The sequence below is a fragment of the Siniperca chuatsi genome, linkage group LG16 (genome assembly GCF_020085105.1).
Source record: "Siniperca chuatsi isolate FFG_IHB_CAS linkage group LG16, ASM2008510v1, whole genome shotgun sequence".
NCBI classification, from domain to species: domain Eukaryota; kingdom Metazoa; phylum Chordata; class Actinopteri; order Centrarchiformes; family Sinipercidae; genus Siniperca; species Siniperca chuatsi.
Window position 1 is genome coordinate 7,194,992 of NC_058057.1, and position 17,993 is coordinate 7,212,984.

The window sequence follows — 17,993 nt, forward strand, 5'->3', positions numbered from 1 at the left end:
GTTAAATTTTAAGGATAAACATGAGGTTTTCGAGCTCAGTATCCTGATGTGACTGCGTGATCACCTCAGCTAAAAGTTTAGAGGAGCTGCTAAACATAACTGGCCATAGAAAATTACTGGCTCAAGAAATAACATAAAATTGCATATCTTTTCACGTTAAATAGTCCAAAACCAGGTTATATTGAAAAGCGTCCAGTTGTGAGAATTAGACTGCATGTTATCTATACACATTTATTCAGAATTTACACTGTTTTTTACGCTGCCTGGGTGAGAAGAGGAGGAATGAAGGTTAGAAGGTAAGAGGAGATGGCATTTATTGCTAAAAAAAATATAAATGCATTTATTGTTGCAACAAACACAGAAATATCTTATTTTCCCTATCTTGATACAGAGCTCATTGCATTTCTCTGGTCACTGGGCATTTCAACCCTAGTCATAAAACAGGGCAATCTCAGCTGTTCAAACACACACACACACACACACACACACATTTATGTGCAATTTTATATATGCACATATGGGAGATTGAGAGTACACACATTTTGAGTTCAGTTGGCAGTAATGGGCCACTTCCTGTGAGCTCGCCAGGAGAGATGTTAGATTCTGGGCCAGTGCACCCTCGCAACTTCTGTTCCGTTTGTTTTCTTTTCCGCCCCTGCTCTCTGTTATATTTTTACATTACCTTGTGTTACATTATGTTACATTGCCTTATCTTGTGTTACTTTATGTGGGTCTACCCAGGGTTTGTGTATGTTTTGTTGTATTAGATTAGGATACTTGATAACTTACATAACCTTATGTTGCATCACGTGATGCTCTGTTTTTCTGCTCTGTCCGGCTGCTTCGCCTGGTCCGTCCTGTTCTAGTCTGTTCTCTGCTCTGTTGTACTCAGCTGTTCACACACAAGGCTTCTAACCTCCAACTTTTTGTTGATTCACATATACTACATGCTACCCAAAGTCTGTTTTATGTGCTACACTAGCAAGAAAAGACAAAAGGAAGAGAAGAGAGGAGAGGTGCAAATCGAACCAAAAAGGAGATGAAAACATAGTGAGGAAAGTAAGTAAGGAAAAAGGCGAACAGACAAAAGAAAACAGAAAAGCCAAGGATAGAAAAGACAAGAAAAAAGAGGCCAATGAGGTGTAGAGCTGCAGATCGATATGGATCGATTCTCCCTCTGACAACCATCCTCACCATCGGATACAAGACCTTCAGTCCCACACTTATCATTCTCGAACTATCAGTACCTCAATTATCAGATTGAATATCACTCTCCCCAGTGGGCTGGATGACGCTGAAAGCTATTCTTCATGTACGTCTTTGTTGATGTGCATTCGCTCAACACAACAGGCCTGCAGGTAAACACAATCAGAAATGAAACACATAATCCTGATAGGAGGAAATGCAGAGTCTGTTACAGTTGTGCTATAAAATATTTTAATGTTTAAATACATACACACCAATAATGTCACCATGTACTGTACTTAAATACACTTCTGGTATTTGTTTTTATGTTTCGGTTATTGTTACTTTTGTTTGGGGTTTTTTGTTGTTGTTTGGCTCTTTTAAACTGTAAAAAAAAAAAAAAAAGGAAAAAAAAGCAACCACTCTTAAAAACATTGCTCCATAGCGCTACTAGTCAAAAACTCCACAGTGTCCCTTTAAAATTTTACTCACATTTTAGTGTATCAGTAATAAAATCCAGTAATATTTTTTGTCCTTAGGTAAATGAAGCAATACCACAATGTAAAAATACTCCTGTACATATAAATGTCCTGCATTCAAAATGTTACTAAAGTAAAAGTAAAATATATAACATAATTATAAAACTGAAAAATTGTCAAATTGTCCTGTTAGTGATATATTATTATAGATTATACTAAGGAATTATTATTATTGATGCATTAATGTGTAAGTAGCATTTTAATGTTGTGACTGGTTAGAGTGGGGCGTTGTTGCGTAGTTTATTCTATAACAACAAATCGTGTTTCATAGGCTGATTATATATTTTGTGTTGAAAATCTCTATCAGTAAAGTAACTAGTAACTTACAGTAAGCTGGTAAATAAATGTAGTGGAGAAAAGTACAATATGAAGTTTAAAGAAGCATGGAAACAGAAACCAAGATACATTTAAATGCACTCACTGTTATTTCGTGCATGTCGAATCAGCCCTGAGAAATCCATGTAAACACGACAGCCAAATCATATGTGATGCACTGTCGTGACAAGCTCTCCAAAGACTGATGAGAAAGAGGTCTAATAGTGTGTTTGGTACGATGACTAAGCACTGATATATGACAGGAGAGGAGAGAGAGTGAGGCAGATTTTAGTGCTGAGTCACAGCAAGGCTGCTGCTGCAGCACCATCCCCCACACCGAACCACACAGCCTGGCTGACTGGCTTCATCTCTCATCCTGCCCTCTTTCTCTTCATACACATATACACACAAACACCCCCGCTCTATACATCCCATGGAGTGTGTTCCATCTCTGCCTCTCCTCATCTTAATGTCATACTTCTGTCTGTAGATTTCGTCCTTTCTGGATCTTTCACACCACTTTTTCTGTTTCTAGCCTGTGCCTATTGTTTCTTTTGCCTCGTCACTCTTTCACAGCTCACCCCCATCCTCTTCTCCTCCTCCCAGCCTCCCACTTTCCCTGTGAAGTTTAATTAAGAATGAAATCAGTCGGAGAGGGAGAGGGAGATCAGAGTGCGCAAGCTTGTCTGCTACAAGGTTGATAATGCTGTGGCTAATCTTCTCCTCCACTTGCTGTGTTTTGCTCTTTGACCGTGAGACGAGGCACCGCAGAAGCCAAGCTCTCCATCCCCTGAGTTCCCCTGGACACTTCACACACACACACACACACGGACACACCCCTCCCTGCAAATACCAGTCTGACTTCAAAGGCCTCTTCTGAAAAGTTAGACATTCTCTTTAATCTCTGCGAAAAGCTAAACTACAGCATGCTCGCTTTAATGGATGAGAAGAAAAGTGAAGAAAGGACGAGTTGTTAAAGACTTCTTTCTTGCAATGAAAGTGTTCTGTTTATTTGTACTCTTCTGAATAATAAGCATCTTAAAGGGTTTATAGCGACCAAACCAGAGTTGGTGATTGTTGGAACAGTGGAAAGACAAACCAAGCCGGTTTTGGTGAGCTTTATTTTGTTTCTGTCGAGTTTGAATGAAGTGGGTTTTACGATGATCTGCGAGGTAAAATTATTGTATTTGTCAGTGGAGTCTGGTGGCTTTGACGAGAGCGATATAACAGTTGTTTCTGGTTAAACAAAAAGGATCTTACTCTTTAACAAAAACTCAGGTCCTTTCCATAATGGTGTCAGACACTTAGAATAACAATCTGAGCCTGTCAGTGGCTGCCGGCTGCAGCGCTCTCACTCAATACTGGACAATTTAAAAAATTGTTGTCCCTATTAGTCACTTAGTCACATTAGTCACACACACAAAAAAACATAATGTCCAGGTTGAAAAATACAGAAATTTCCCTCTAAGGCATTATATTATGCTCAAATGCTAAATAACAATGATCAACTCACTCCCAAATCCACAAGCCCGAGAACTAAGAACCTGCAGACTTCATCGAATTGTTCAATCTGGAGCTGCTCTGTGGAAGATAAAATGTGACAGATCAGCAGCGGCAGTGCCATGGGGATTTTTCTGGCAATAAGCTGACAATGCCTGGTTCAGACTGCTGATAACCCTATTATACAAAAGATAATATTAATTTAAAATTATCACAGTATTAATAGAATAGCATTTAAAATGCGATTAACCTGAATCAAGTCTGAGTAATATTCTCTCACAAATCTGGTACTCTGGGAGGAAGAAAAGGCAGATTTCTTTGGATGAATATGCTGGGTCATTGGAAGACATATTCAATGTAAAAAAAAAAAAGATATATTAAAAAATCTTGGATGGCATGACATATGGCATGAATGTATATAATCCATGTACTGGTCAAATTAAAGATCAACAGACTGAACAAGTGCATGATTAAATATATAAGTCAGCTAGTGGATATTATATTTACATGTGATGAAGACAGGAACATGACATACAAATGTATCATTGTTTGTGAACAGTTTTTTTTATGATGAAAAGAGTAACGTCAAAAGGTTTTGACACGATGAAGATCCAACTGGGATCGAAACGTTGTTGATCAAGGAGGAGCAATGAAGTTGTATTTTATTTGTTCAGTTATGATTTTGTCAATTCTTTATTTCATGTATTCCAGAGTGTCTAATATCATTCAACAGGTGTGGTCAGTCGTCTTCATTTAAAGAGCTGTTAACTGTGAAAGAATTTCATCCGTCTGGGTTTCAGTGTAGAGTTTTAGTGTCCCTTAATGATCTAAAGGCTATCTCAAATTCATTTTCACCCTAATAATATAACTTTATAGGATTCACTGACTACTTGTAATTTTGTGGAGTAAAAAAAGGCAAATGCATACTGAATAAAACCTTTAAAAAACCACAGTTGAACAACAAAATAATTGATATGATCTGGTTGCTTTACACCTTTTTTTAATGATACATAATACATATCATATCAACATTTCTACAATACCTATCATATGGAAATAACGTAGTTCAGATGACATCCTCTCCACAAAACCGGTCATTTGTAGCCGTTTTTGTGGCGACAAGATCTGTATTTTAACCCAAATCATGATCTTTTCCTAAGCCTATGCCTCCTAAGTGTTTTTTGTGCCTAATCATAACCAGACCTTAACCACAGCGTTTGAAATGTCGAGATTCAACGTTTGAAACGTAGAGATTCAATGTATCAAGGTTTGCAGAAACGTAAAATGCAGTCCAGCGCCACCATGAGGTAAACATTTGTGATTCTGAGTCAAATATCTCAAAAAATATTGGATGGATGTCCATTAAATTGCTACACAAATTCAAATTTCTAATAAGTTTGGTGATCCCTTTACTTTTAATCTAGCGCCATCATCAGGTCAAAATTTTAATTAGTTCAGTACTTTGTTTTATAACCAAATACCTGTAAAACTGTTGACATTCCCATCAGCCTCAGCTGTACTTTGTGTTTAGTGCTAATTAGGCAATGTTAGCATGCCAATGCGCTAAACATACACATTGTCATTCAAACCCCCATTTGATGAATGTGTGAGCTAATAAACCCCATGTGAGTACATTTTTACTCTTAGCCATGATTTCATATCAAAGCCCATTAAAACATTCACCCCATGCTATTCATTGTTTAATTGGGACCATTATCCTTTCAATGAAATAATAGTGACATTATTTATTTATTTGTTTATTGAACGAGGACAGTGCACAGCTTCTTTACTGGACATGTTATTTTACCGGGACCCTTAGAGGCCTGTGGACCTCAGTTTGAAAACCCCTACTACTCTAACCTGATCCTACATGTTTTCTGTTGCCTGCCTTCAAACAGAACCACAATCTTCCACTTCCATCCATTCCTAATTTGCTTCGTAATATTGTTTTAGAGGAGAGTGAATGAATGGGGGAGCTGTAGATTCATTCTCCTCACTTTCTCCAAACACAGACATCTGAGCAAACCTCTAACACAATACACACTTATACTCCCCTCACAGTCATACGTGAAGTCAGTACACACACTCACACACTCCCTCCTCTCTGTTCTTCTCCTCTGGCTCTCCTCTCCTCTGGATTTTTCATTCAGAGTTATCATTATCATTAATTTAAGAGACAGGTTTGCTTCAGAGCAATTGAAGACACATTTGTTACAGTGCCAAGCAGCAGCTGGAGGAGAAGGGGGGGGGGTCTTCCCACGCTGCTGAGCACACAGACAATTCAGTGTGGAATTTCAGTTGTGGGATGGCAATGTTCCACATACATTTCTGTGTAAATACCAGTGTTCATAGGGTTGCTGCCATGCACAACATGGTTGAAACAGTATTTTCAGCCGAGTGACAAACACAGCGCAAGGTCAGGCTGTCTTTTTCTTCTGAATAACAGACAGATAAAATGTGAGGAATGACAAGTTTAGTTGATGTACAGGAACTGATATGAGAGGTCTGTAAAGCCCATTGAGACAACAGTGTAAGTCCAAACAAGGATAAGGCTGGTGATATTCTATATTTTTGTTATTGTCAACAAATCCCATGAAAAACCTTATTGTTTCAAACCTTGGTGGTGAAGCATCTACCCATGGAAGAACCCGCACTTCACAACAGGCCTTAACATATATTTTTTATATATTTTCATCTTTGTCTTACTGTAAAATTGAAAAAAGGAAAAGGACGTCCTTTTCTGTGATGTTGCAGTAGATCAGTGGCTCTCAAACTTTTTCGGTCATACCCCCCCCCCCGAAGTTGAAAAAAGTTCATGCCACCCCACCACACGTAAACGGATTTAATTCTTATCAATCATTAACAATATTGGGGGAGCAACACACACACACGTTTGAGAACCACTGCAGTAGATACAGTGATGATACAGCACCAGACACAGCGAGACACCCACAAGTCTAAACTATGTCCTCAAGGTCATTAGGATGGGAATACAATTACCTCCAATATGCATGCTATGTAACTTTCTTACTGGACCCCTGTTTACCCCCAGTTCCTCCCACTCTCAGTGCAATGTGTAGTTGTTCTATGCTGGAATACTACATGCCTCCATGTTTGTTGTGTGGTAATTTGACTAAACACAAATGATTTAGGAATATGCACCATGTAAGCACAGTATCAACTGAAATAATAAAGGTTTTAAAACTAGATTTTGACATAGAGACCCTCTTCAAGACCAGAATCAGGTTTTAAAACAGGACTCGCCACTTTATTTTGTCAGTTTATATTGTGTTTTAGTGGTGCATATTCCCATACTCCCTAACAAAGACAATACAATGACTCAAATGACCACAAATCAATTGCCACACAGGGGCTTTTACCACAGACGCTGTCACACCAACCACTGAAGTGTGATTAGTCATGCTGGTTGGACACATCTATGGCAAGTCAGATTGGTTTTATTTTAAAAAAATCCCACAGATTTCGAATAGGGGACTAATTTGTGAACAGTGACAGTGCATGGCTAGTTTTACTGGCCTATGGCCACATTTTATTCTGGCGCCATAATGAAATAACACCTATTAACAAATATCCTGTGAAAATCTGGGGGGTTAAGTGGTGAAAATCCGATGCCTTAAACCAGGATAATCCTGCATAAACTTGTAGGTCTGCATTGTTAATAGTATCTAATCATGAATAATGCAAAGGCTACTGAATCTATATCTGACATGTCTGTGGTGGGATAGAAAATATACAACAGTAACATTTCAAAACATCTAAAAGATCCACGCAGCTGCACATTATAACAAAGAATTTTTGAAGTCTTCCCCCCCTCCACCCCTCTGACAGATATCTATTAAAAGCTGCTGCTGACGTCAAAAGTGTCCGCCATCTTTGACGAGAGCTGCACTGCTTTCCCCCCCATTGAAGAAGAAGTGAGGAGGAATCAGCCAGCGCGCAGTGCCTTTGCAGCGTCCCAGTCATACAGAGAGAGGCTGGTATCGGTTATCTGTTGAAATACGCAGACATTCCCTCCCATACTGACTGCGGGGCACCGACAACAGGCACAGGTAAGACTGAAGACATTTCCTACCACATTTTCTTTACCATTTAGATTTCTTGGTTGTTGTTGTTTTTTTTTTGTGCATTGGAAAAGGAGATGCTCGTGAATCGTGAGCGCTGGACGTCTGTTTTCTGCCAGCCTGAATGACGGCGATCCAAAACGCTTATTATATGCTTTTGGGTTTCATCTTGTTTGGGAATATAGCGGATCATTTGCAGCACTGTTAGTGGGAAGAGGAGCGTGAAGGAAGGGAAGGAGGAAGGGAAGGCAATGCGTGACCTCCCGGGTGATAAATCTCAAACGCGCAGTGGATTGCTGAGAGGATGGATGCGGTGCGCTATAATGCGTATATTCAATGTGGGCGTTTTCAGTGTTTCGGCACCTTGGACAGCACCAGAGAAAGCAAACACACTGAGGAGGTGACATTAATGCCTCAGCAGGTCGGCTTTGTGAAAGAGATTCAGGGTTGTTTCTGAGCTAAGCATTTCTCCCAGCCATTTTGGAGGGGGGACTCTTCTCTTTCCCCTCAAAATCAGTGTCGTGGCTCACCGAGAGCCTCAGCTCCCGCTTCAAAAACTACCAGAGGCAGCAGGTAGATTGCTGCAAGATGGTGCATCGTGAATCTATCCGTCGCACTCATGTCAGCCAGATGAACCCCCCCCCCAAAAAAAAAACAGCATCCCCCGCTTTGAAAAGAGGAGTCAGGGTGATTGCGGTGGATGTGGTCTGATGGTGAGAATGTCATGTGTAGTAAACTGCGCCATGGTGAAGTCGGTGGGAGGAGGGTAGCCGATATAAACAGGAGGAAGGGGTGGGGGGTGAGGCATGATCCAGCTCCATGAATGCGTCGTTTATTTTATTTTTTTTATTGATTTATTTATTTTTACGCAGTGTGTTTGCATCACAAGCGGCACTCTGTTGCCACATTTACGTGACCGAGGCATTAAGGGAGCTCGAAAATATCCTGGTGGGATAACGGTGGGCGGGGGCCGGGGAGGACCGCGGTGAAACCCGCACTATGACACCCAGCCCCTCTTCTCCTCTTCCTCCCCCTCGGTATCCCATCAATCCAGCCGGCCGGCCGGCCGGCCGACTCCGAGGCGACGCGCATCGATGTCAGTGAGCCCCGCGCTGTCTGTCCAGGCTGGGCGCTGAATTGGTGCCTGAGTACTCCACAGGCGCAAGTGTGTACCAGTTTGGAGTGCTGCATTTATAATGCAGGATATTAGGCTACATACACTCTACACACACACGCACACACGCACATCAAGCTATGGCAATATTATGGTATTGCTTCCATATTTGACCTTATTAGCCATATTTCAAAAGCATGCACGAGCAGCCGAGACCGGTCTCCCTGCGAGCGTCCGTGCGGGTCATCTGTTGTGTTATATGTAATAATTTACCAAATTCATAATCCAAATTGAAATAACGTGTCTATCGGAAAACTTGGTCGATTTTTGCAGGTATGGACGTGAGAATCAATTGTCTACGTCTGGATTTTGTGTGGTGAATTGACGCCCCTGTAGCTGCCTGTCACGCACACAACGGCCATGGTTGTGCATGGCTGTTGTGAGAGGAACCCGAGCCTCGTGATGCGGAGATAGAGACATGATTGTTGGTCAGCCTGAGGTTTGACGATGCGGCAGATTAGATATTGAAGTCGTATTGATCTCTGGCGCACCTGGAATTATCACCACATGGTGACCAACAGTAGGCTGGCTGGCTGATGGCCACTGACAGATGCTGTCACTTGAGGGCTGATTGAATGTTTGTCACATCACTGGGCATCACGCGGTGAGCACGGTGACACTAGGATTACATTTACCAAAAGATGTCCTGAAATCACATTCCTTTAGTGAGTTTGTGGTGATTTTTAATGACCTTAAAATAACAGATTTTATTGTGAAGTCAGACGCAAACAAATCTAAGTTCATTTCTAAAGGAGGAATAGCCTACAGGCTTTGGGCGCTGACAGCTGTGTACTCATGACAATGGCAGATTATAGCCTACAGTATACAGAAAGCACAGTAAAGCCCCCAAGGATGCTCCCGTTGCCATGACCGCTATACCATATCGCATTATGCAGCTTGCACTATTTGGACTGCAGAGAGGGAGACAGAAACAGGGAGGGGGGGTCAGGCCTACACTGCACACACTGCGAAGGGGCTACTCTCTGGATAAATGGTGTTTCACAACGCCATCACCATCCGCTGATTGTGTCTCAGAAACACCCTGGCCGTTGTTCATTTCACATGGGCGCCTTTTCGCCTGCCTGTATTGTACTGTTTTCGGAGCTAAAGCCTCCGTGATCGCTGGCTGCCTGCGCATTGCGTGTTTTGGTGCAGGTACAGGTCTTATTTGTTTCCTACTGTATGCTCCTCTTCTCCTTATTCTTTCTGATTCAGGCTCTTAGCCTAAAGCTTCAAGTGATAATCAAGCCATATGCAAAAAGCCTGAGAAATGCAGAGATTTTGTGGTTTCAAAAGTCCTTAAAGTCCCAAACCAACCACTCAGCTCAAGTCCACACATGCATAAGCAACTATACACATTAACCTCATACTATAGCCACCTACTGTAAACCCTCTCACATTGGTCTTTAATGAAATGAGGCAGACAGTCACATTAGACTTTCTTAGTTAGACCTTCTACAACCAGTCTGAGGGATGTTTGGCATTTCTGTAGCCGTTTCTCTTAAATAATCTTTTTGCTAGATGATGATCTTCTGAAGTCTTGGTATTTGTGGGCCTTCACATATCAAACACCTTGTTTCGTCTTTCACACTAGCAGTCATTTGCAAGAAAATGCGTTTTATCTCATTTTGGGATTAAACGCCATGTTTAATATAGTGACTGACAACCCAGCAAGGCGAGGTGTAGAATCACAAAAAGCAGTTTACATTTGGGTCTGGATCCAACCTAGAGCTCGAAAAAGGATAGTACCTGCTCAAAGTAAAGAGAAGCATCCATAATTCTTTACTCAAGGGCATTTTTAATGTGCCCTTGAGCAAAGAACTAGACCACGGCCTCGCTCCCTCTTTTGTAAAGTATTCTGGATCGGGAGTGTGAACTAAATGACTGCTGCGGTTGTTTCTCGCTGTTACAGTGCAGTTCAGGTTTTAGCTGCATGACAAACAAAATCACCCTCATGGATTCAGCAGAGCTTGTTCTGCTGCTGTCGCATTAGCAACTCTGAGATGTCTCGAATAATACCCTGTGGTGGTCAAGTATGCTGTTCTTTCTTTCTTTTTTTCTGAATAGCGATGCCCATTCTTGGTTCCTAGTCCAGAGCCAGAGGAGACATGGCTTTTCTGTCTGAGTAGGGATTGTGTCTGCTTCTTGGAGACATCATAACAGGGGTTCATTTATTATACAAGATATATTTTATTTTCTCTGTCACTGTGCCCTGGAAAAGAACGATTTATCATCAGGACTGAAGAGTCTTTTCCTTTGTTTTTGACTTTTGCCAAGTGGACAGCACATCACTATGGAGGATATTTTTGGTCATAATTCAAATTAAAAGTCCAAATAGAAAATTTAAAGAGATCAAATAAAAAAAGATTATTATTTTACTACACAACTAGGAATAATCAGGCCATAATTAAACTTAAAAATAAAAAGGAAATTTAAAAAAGCAAGTTTAAAATGTAAAATGATAATTTGAAAATGTAAAGTGACAATGAAAAAAGTTTAATTTAAAATTCAAAAGCTCAAATGGAAATGCTTAAATTGTAAAGATGACATTGAAAATGGCAATGGAAATAAGAAAAAAGAAACATCAAATGTCCCTAAAAATGGGAAATTGAAAAGCTTAAATGAAAATACGCCAATTAAAAGCTTAAATAGAAAAACATTGCACTTTACCATTTGGCATTTGACAGTAAGCATTTTAAATTTAGTCTTTTCCATTTTACATTAGGTGTTTATGATCAAGATTTATGTAAATGAGGAGGCGTGGCCCAACAGCTGGGGGGGGGTTAGAAACGGCTGGGGGAGCTCTGACTGCTAAAGAGCACACAACGGAGCAAGTACAGTGAGCAGGGTCGGAGGGAAAAGTGTTCTAACATTTCCGTCCATGTGGTCTCACACACAAAGTCACCAGTGAAAGGAGTGTTAACAACTCCATCGCATTTCCCTATCGGTGTGACGGCGAGAAAGCAGCGGACAGTGCAGCAGGTAAGAGGCTAGCATTAGCGACTAGCTATATTGGCTGTTATTTGCTGGCATGCATGACTAAGATTATGCTGATATCGTGGCCACTTGCAAACAATAAACAGGCAGTGTCAAGTCACTTAAGGAGCAATATGCTCTGAGAAAAAAAATTGGCTTCCTGCAGTATTGTCATATGGGTCTGAGAGCTGGCTAACAGTGAAGACCAGCTGATTGGGTTAACGTAACTTAACAGGTTTACAGACATCTGCATAACCAGTGCAGTAAATGGCTACTGTAAGGAATGATTAAGGAAGATTTAATTACAAGATTTATAGCGTAGACTACTGCAGGTTATTATTTAGCCAGACTATTAGTTGTCCCTAATGTGTGAAGGAGTTTTCTACTTCACTGAACTGACCATTAATATGTTTATGTTTGATGCTAGCATCACCAGCCATGGTGACTTGGCTGCTGTCAGCTGATCTTCTGCTAGTCCTGCGGCATTGGGTCACTAACGTAATCTGTCTTCTGTGGAAAGATTAAACAAGCACAGCTAACACTGTAGTTCAGTGTTGTTGCTACTCACCTGACGTCAAACAGGAGGAAGGAACCACAGAGGGGGGACTGTTTAACTGTTTCCACTATGCCGTATTTCAGTATCTTAATACAATATATAACCCTTCTCATGATTTAGAAAAGCTTGCACATTTTGTTGTCATCTGAGCATCATGATAACCTCCAAGTATTGAATTAGAGCCGAGTACACAGCAACAGGGAAACATGGTCATGTATCAAATCAATCACATTTATTGGTCACTTCACTGTGTACACAAGTATAAAGGCGACTAAAAGTCTTGGGCACGCGTTCCTCAACAGTGTATCATTACCCAATACCCAATAGGCCCAATTTAATACAGGGTTAGACTGTTGAAGCAGTGCAGTGTAACACAGGCTCCACTGTTTTTCTGTTGCACTGACTTGTCGTCCTCCCTGCAGACAGAGATGTTTCACCTGAACATCACAGTGAAGGACTACTTGGTGTCACAGCTTTGGATCAGCGGTCTGCCGCAGTGTTTCCAGAAGTGCTCATTGGGTCACAGTACAAGCTGGACATTAGATGCACATTTGATTCTGTATCCACTGGCTCAATGGACATCACTAGACTCTCTCAGTCAGGAACATAAACACTTTATTAAAGTCTTGTATGTTATTCTATTTTGTAGTTTTTTATATTTTAGCCTATATGATCTATAATTACCTTGTTTTGTTTTGCTTATTGAATTTTGCTTGTTATATCTTGCTCTTCCCTGCTCTACATTTCTGTACTCCCTGTAATTGCTGCTGCTGTGGCACCTGAATTTCCCCTATGGGATCAATAAAGTGCAATCTTATCTTAACCAGTAAAGATGAACCGACTTTAATTCAATTCAGTTCAATTCAATTTTATTTATACAAAATTCATAACAATTCAGAACAGAAGTTATCTCATTGCACTTTTCCTATAGAGCAGGTCTAGACCGTACTCTTTATAATATTATTTACAGAGACCCAACAAATCCCACCATGAGCAAGCATTTGGCGACAGTGGCAAGAAAAAACTTTAACAGGCAGAAACCTTGGACAGAACCAGACTCAATGGTGGCCGGCCATCCGCTGCTGCCGTGTTAAGTTGCTTTACATGACTGTACGGCAACAGTTCACATTTGTTGTGCTTTACGTTATTAGCTTGTACTTTGGTAGATCCGCTGCTGAAATTAGAAAGATATGACGGTTAATTTGGCTGCCCACTCACAGCCAAAGGTTTTTATTAACTACTATTACAGTAATTCAGTTATGATGATGTAGTTAGTCATTTGTTCTGCTCTTTGGAAAAATTATTTGTATTCAAATAAAAGTGGAAATAGGTGTAACAGTTCACTTCTAATTTTAGGATCATCAAATGTTAAAATACGTGTTCTTCGATAAACCACTGAAGGTTCCCACACCAGGTATCACACCCAGATCTCCCAAACAACAGTCGACTACACTAACCATTAAACCACGCCTCAGCTCAGAGATGGAGACAGCAATGTCACCTCACCACGTATGCTACGAGTCCCGATCTGTGCGCTTTTATTTTACGTTGTTTTTTCTTCCCGAAAACAAATTGTTTTTTAAATATTTGTACGAAATAAGTATTCGTAAAAAACCCACTGTTCTTTACCGAATACCGTATTCGGCTTCACACTTCCTGAGCCATGGCGCTCCTATTTAATTTAGAACAAACAGAATACTGGCACTCACATGTTTATTGTGAGCACAAAATTAATGCTTTTCAGCTAGAAGCCATCATCAGCGTTATGTATGCACATGTAATCATATCCTGGTTTCACAAACTGGATGAACAACAATTCTATTTGCTGACGTGTCTGACGGGTGCAGGTCAGTATTCAACTCAACTTATGTAGTCGTTTCCCAGGAAAATGAGAAATAAATTATTTAACGATGATCAACAAGCCAAAATTAAAGGAAAAGTCTGACACTGGTAATGTCAATCTCATCTTTTATTACTGGTGATCAGATCAGTAAAATTCAGCAGAATGGTAAATGCAGACGTGTCCAGGTAGCAAGAAACCAATCTGGGTTTATCCTGTTGAGCTAACTCAGTGGGTACAGAAATGTTGAGAGTCAAAGACCCGTCTGCACAGACACAAATAATCCAAAACCTGAATAATGTAATGTAGATGTCAGCTGTGAAGTGTTTTCCAGTTAGAATTTATGTTGAGCAAATGATCCTGAGGATAAAACTTACCATATCATATCCCCAGACATGAAAGTGTCTATGAACCACATCACTGAGCTAACTTTCACTCAGACCTGACAATTTTCCAATAACCTATGAAAAATCTAAACAGAATACCGGCACTCACAGATAAATAATCTGAAACACGTTGTGTTGTGTTTTGCCCACAACAAACATGAACACTATTTAACTGTTAGTACCGGTATTCTTGTTTGTTCTGATCCTTGTTACGACCAGGCACCCGACACAGTTTGAAGATTGGGAGTTGTGCACCCTGCTATTGTTCTTTTACTAGCTCAAATTTAGTTTCCAAGTTTTGCAGTTTAAGAAACAAGACAGGTAGTTATGATATCAGATTATACAGATATACTGCAGGTTGATTGCATGATGAGACGCAGGTGAGCAGACTGGGAGGGATGATGAGCTGATTGAGACCAGGTGTGTAGATGCAGCTGGGCCAGGAGCCAGGAGAGTGAGGCAGGGATGGCCACGCCCACGCCAACAGACTCACAAATACAAACAAGAGAGACAGACAGACAGGTTATGATGAAGCTCAGATGACAACAAAATGTGCAAGCTTTTCTAAATCAGGAGGAGGGTTATATATTGTATTAAGATACTAAAATATGGCATAGTGGAAATGGTTGAACAGTCCCCTCTGTGGGTCCTTCCTCCTGTTTGACTTCAGGTGAGAATAGACATATTCATTCATGTATATGCAGACTGTGCACATTTATCTTTAAAAAAGAAGAGCCTGAGTCAGAGCGGGGAAAAGTGTCAATAAGTTAACATAAAGTTGTATTCAGTGTTGTCCATTAATTCATCATTTACCAGTAAGCACATATGCACTTCAAGACGTTGAGGTTAAAATACAGTAGATTTTAAATTTTAGAATTTAAATCTATTTGTCTCAACAGCATTCAGCTTTATTTCAGCTACTTCAACAAATGTAGTAAATTTAAACACAGTTACTGAAATGCTGTTAAAACACGTTCAGACTAAATGCAGCCTATTTAAAAAACTCACCTTCAAACCACATCCTGCTCACTCAGAAATATTAACACATAATCTCCAATATTATAGGCATTATGTTCCATCAATGCGACCAATCACATCATGAGTGATAGAGATAATTATTCATTGATCCTTCGTGTCTAAAGCTTCATACCTATTTTTATAATTTAAACTGAGATTACACATTAATAAACATTTTAGTGGAACTGCTCTAACAAACTGACAGCTGTCCTGTGTGCACAGTCACAGTGTTATAGAAACAGAAGGACATGCAGAGGTTTTATTCTGAGCTGACGATGGTGTGTAATATTTGAATGTGTGGGCAAAAACCTCTGTTTAAAGAAATGACAGACAGCACATAAAAACGGTAACTTTAGATAATCCTGAGCAAACTGCAGTAGTCTACGCAATCTATCTTGTAATTAAATCTGTCATTCCTTATAGTAGCCATTTACTGCACTGGTTATGCAGATGTCTGTAAACCTGTTAAGTTACGTTAGCCCAATCAGTTGGTCTTCACTGTTAGCCAGCTCTCTGGCAGACCCATATGACAATACTGCAGGAGGCCGATTTTTTTTCTCAGAGCATATTGCTCCTTAAGTGACTTGACACTGCCTGTTTATTGTTTGCAAGTGGCCACGATATCAGCATAATCTTAGTCATGCATGCCAGCAAATAACAGCTAATATAGCTAGTCGCTAATGTTAGCCTCTTGCACTGTCCGCTGCTTTCTCATCGTCAGACCGATAGGGAAATGGCGATGGAGTTGTTAACACTCCTTTCACTGGTGACTTTGTGTGTGAGACCACATGGACGGACTGCTCACTGTACTTGCTCCGTTTTCGTTTTAGTGTGCTCTTTAGCAGTCAGAGCTCCCCCTGCTGTCCATAAGGAGCCTCTGCGCCCCAGCCGTTTCTAACCTTCCCCCTCCAGCCTTTAGGCCACCCCTCATCATTTACACACAGCTTGAAAATCCAAATGTCAAATGCAAATGGAAAACGCCTAATGGAAAATGGAAAAGATTAAATTTAAAATGCTTAATGTTAAATGCCAAATTGTAAAGTGCATTTTTTTTCTATTTAAGCTTTTAATTGGAGTATTTTCATTTAAGCTTCAATTTCCCATTTTGAGTTTCATATTTGATGTTTCTATTTTCTTATTTCCATTGCCATTTTCAATTTCATCTTTACAATTTAAGCTTTAAGTTTAAGCATTTCCATTTGAGCTTTTGAATTTTAAATTTAACTTTTTTCTTTGTCACTTTACATGTTCAAATTATCATTTTACATTTTAAACTTGCTTTTTCAATTTCCTTTTTCTTTTTAAGTTTAATTATGTTTTTTTAATTAGTTTATTTGGACTTTTAATTTGAATTATGACCAAAAATATCCTCCATACATCACAAGTCTCATTTCATCACAAAGTCTCCCACATGGATTAAACATTGAAAAAAAAAATATATAAAACTTTAGCTACGTAATATAATATTTTACAGCAGTCAAAACTTTGAAAGGGCATTTTAAATAGAGCATGAAACTGTCAAATAGATTACAGAAACATACAGAGATGATATAAATCTTCTGACAAAGGACTAATGAAGTTAACATAACACTGCATTTCTTAAAGGAAAAGTTTGGCATTTTGGGAAATAAGCTTATTGGCTGAGAGTTAGATAAGAAGATCGATATCACGCTCATATCTGTCTGTTAAATATGAAGCTACCACCAGCAGCTGATTAGCTTAGCTTAGCATAAGGAATAGAAACAGGGGCAAACACCTAGCCTGGCTCTGTCCGAGGATAACAAAATCCAAAGCAGAAAAAGTGTAAAACCAACACGTTGTGATTTTATAGGGTTTATACTGTATATCACATTTTTACACTTCAATTTTTGTACAGATTAAACAAACAAGATATAACATGTTAATTAGTGTGCTTTTGAGGTGCTCGTCTGTGGATTTTTTTGACGTGTTTCCAGTTGTTAAGCTAAGCTAAGCTAAGCTAAGCTAAAGGACTTCTGGTAGTATCTACATACTGTATTTAGCGGAAAAAGCACAAGAGTGCTATCAGTCTTCTCAATCTAACTCTCAGCAAGAAAGTGAATAAACGTATTTCCCTAAATGTCAAACTATTCCTTTAAACGAAACAAAAAGAAGAGCACTGATTTAGAAGAAAAACAGTATTCAGTGAGTGTTTATTTCTTCTAAATGAGTGTGAGATATATGAGAGCAATAGCTAAGTGGCAGCAAAAATGGCAAGTAAGGGTGAAAGGCAGGGTTGATTTTATTATTGTGTCCAGTCAGCCCTCACAGGACAGCCTCTCACTTTCTCAGAGACACTCGCATGTGAACAAAAACAGATAAACAAAATGGCCGCTCCCAAGGCCTCGAAGCTGTGGCGAAGCATAGAGAAAGATTGCAGTGGTGCAATGCTTCGCTCACCATAC

The 17,993-nt window shown here is 39.9% G+C and overlaps 1 protein-coding gene across 4 annotated transcripts in view; it reads left to right on the forward strand.

The window, feature by feature from the left end:
• The first annotated feature begins 7,441 nt into the window (after positions 1-7,441).
• The window catches only part of snap25a (synaptosome associated protein 25a), a 45,187-nt gene continuing 34,635 nt past the window's right edge, over positions 7,442-17,993 (forward strand). For 3 of the 4 annotated variants that reach the window (XR_006375060.1, XR_006375061.1, XM_044170386.1), the window contains exon 1: positions 7,446-7,609. The gene's annotated coding sequence lies outside the window, so the exon portion shown is untranslated. Of the gene's footprint in view, positions 7,610-17,993 lie in introns of all 4 variants that reach the window. The other variant, XM_044170387.1, reaches the window with a different exon arrangement.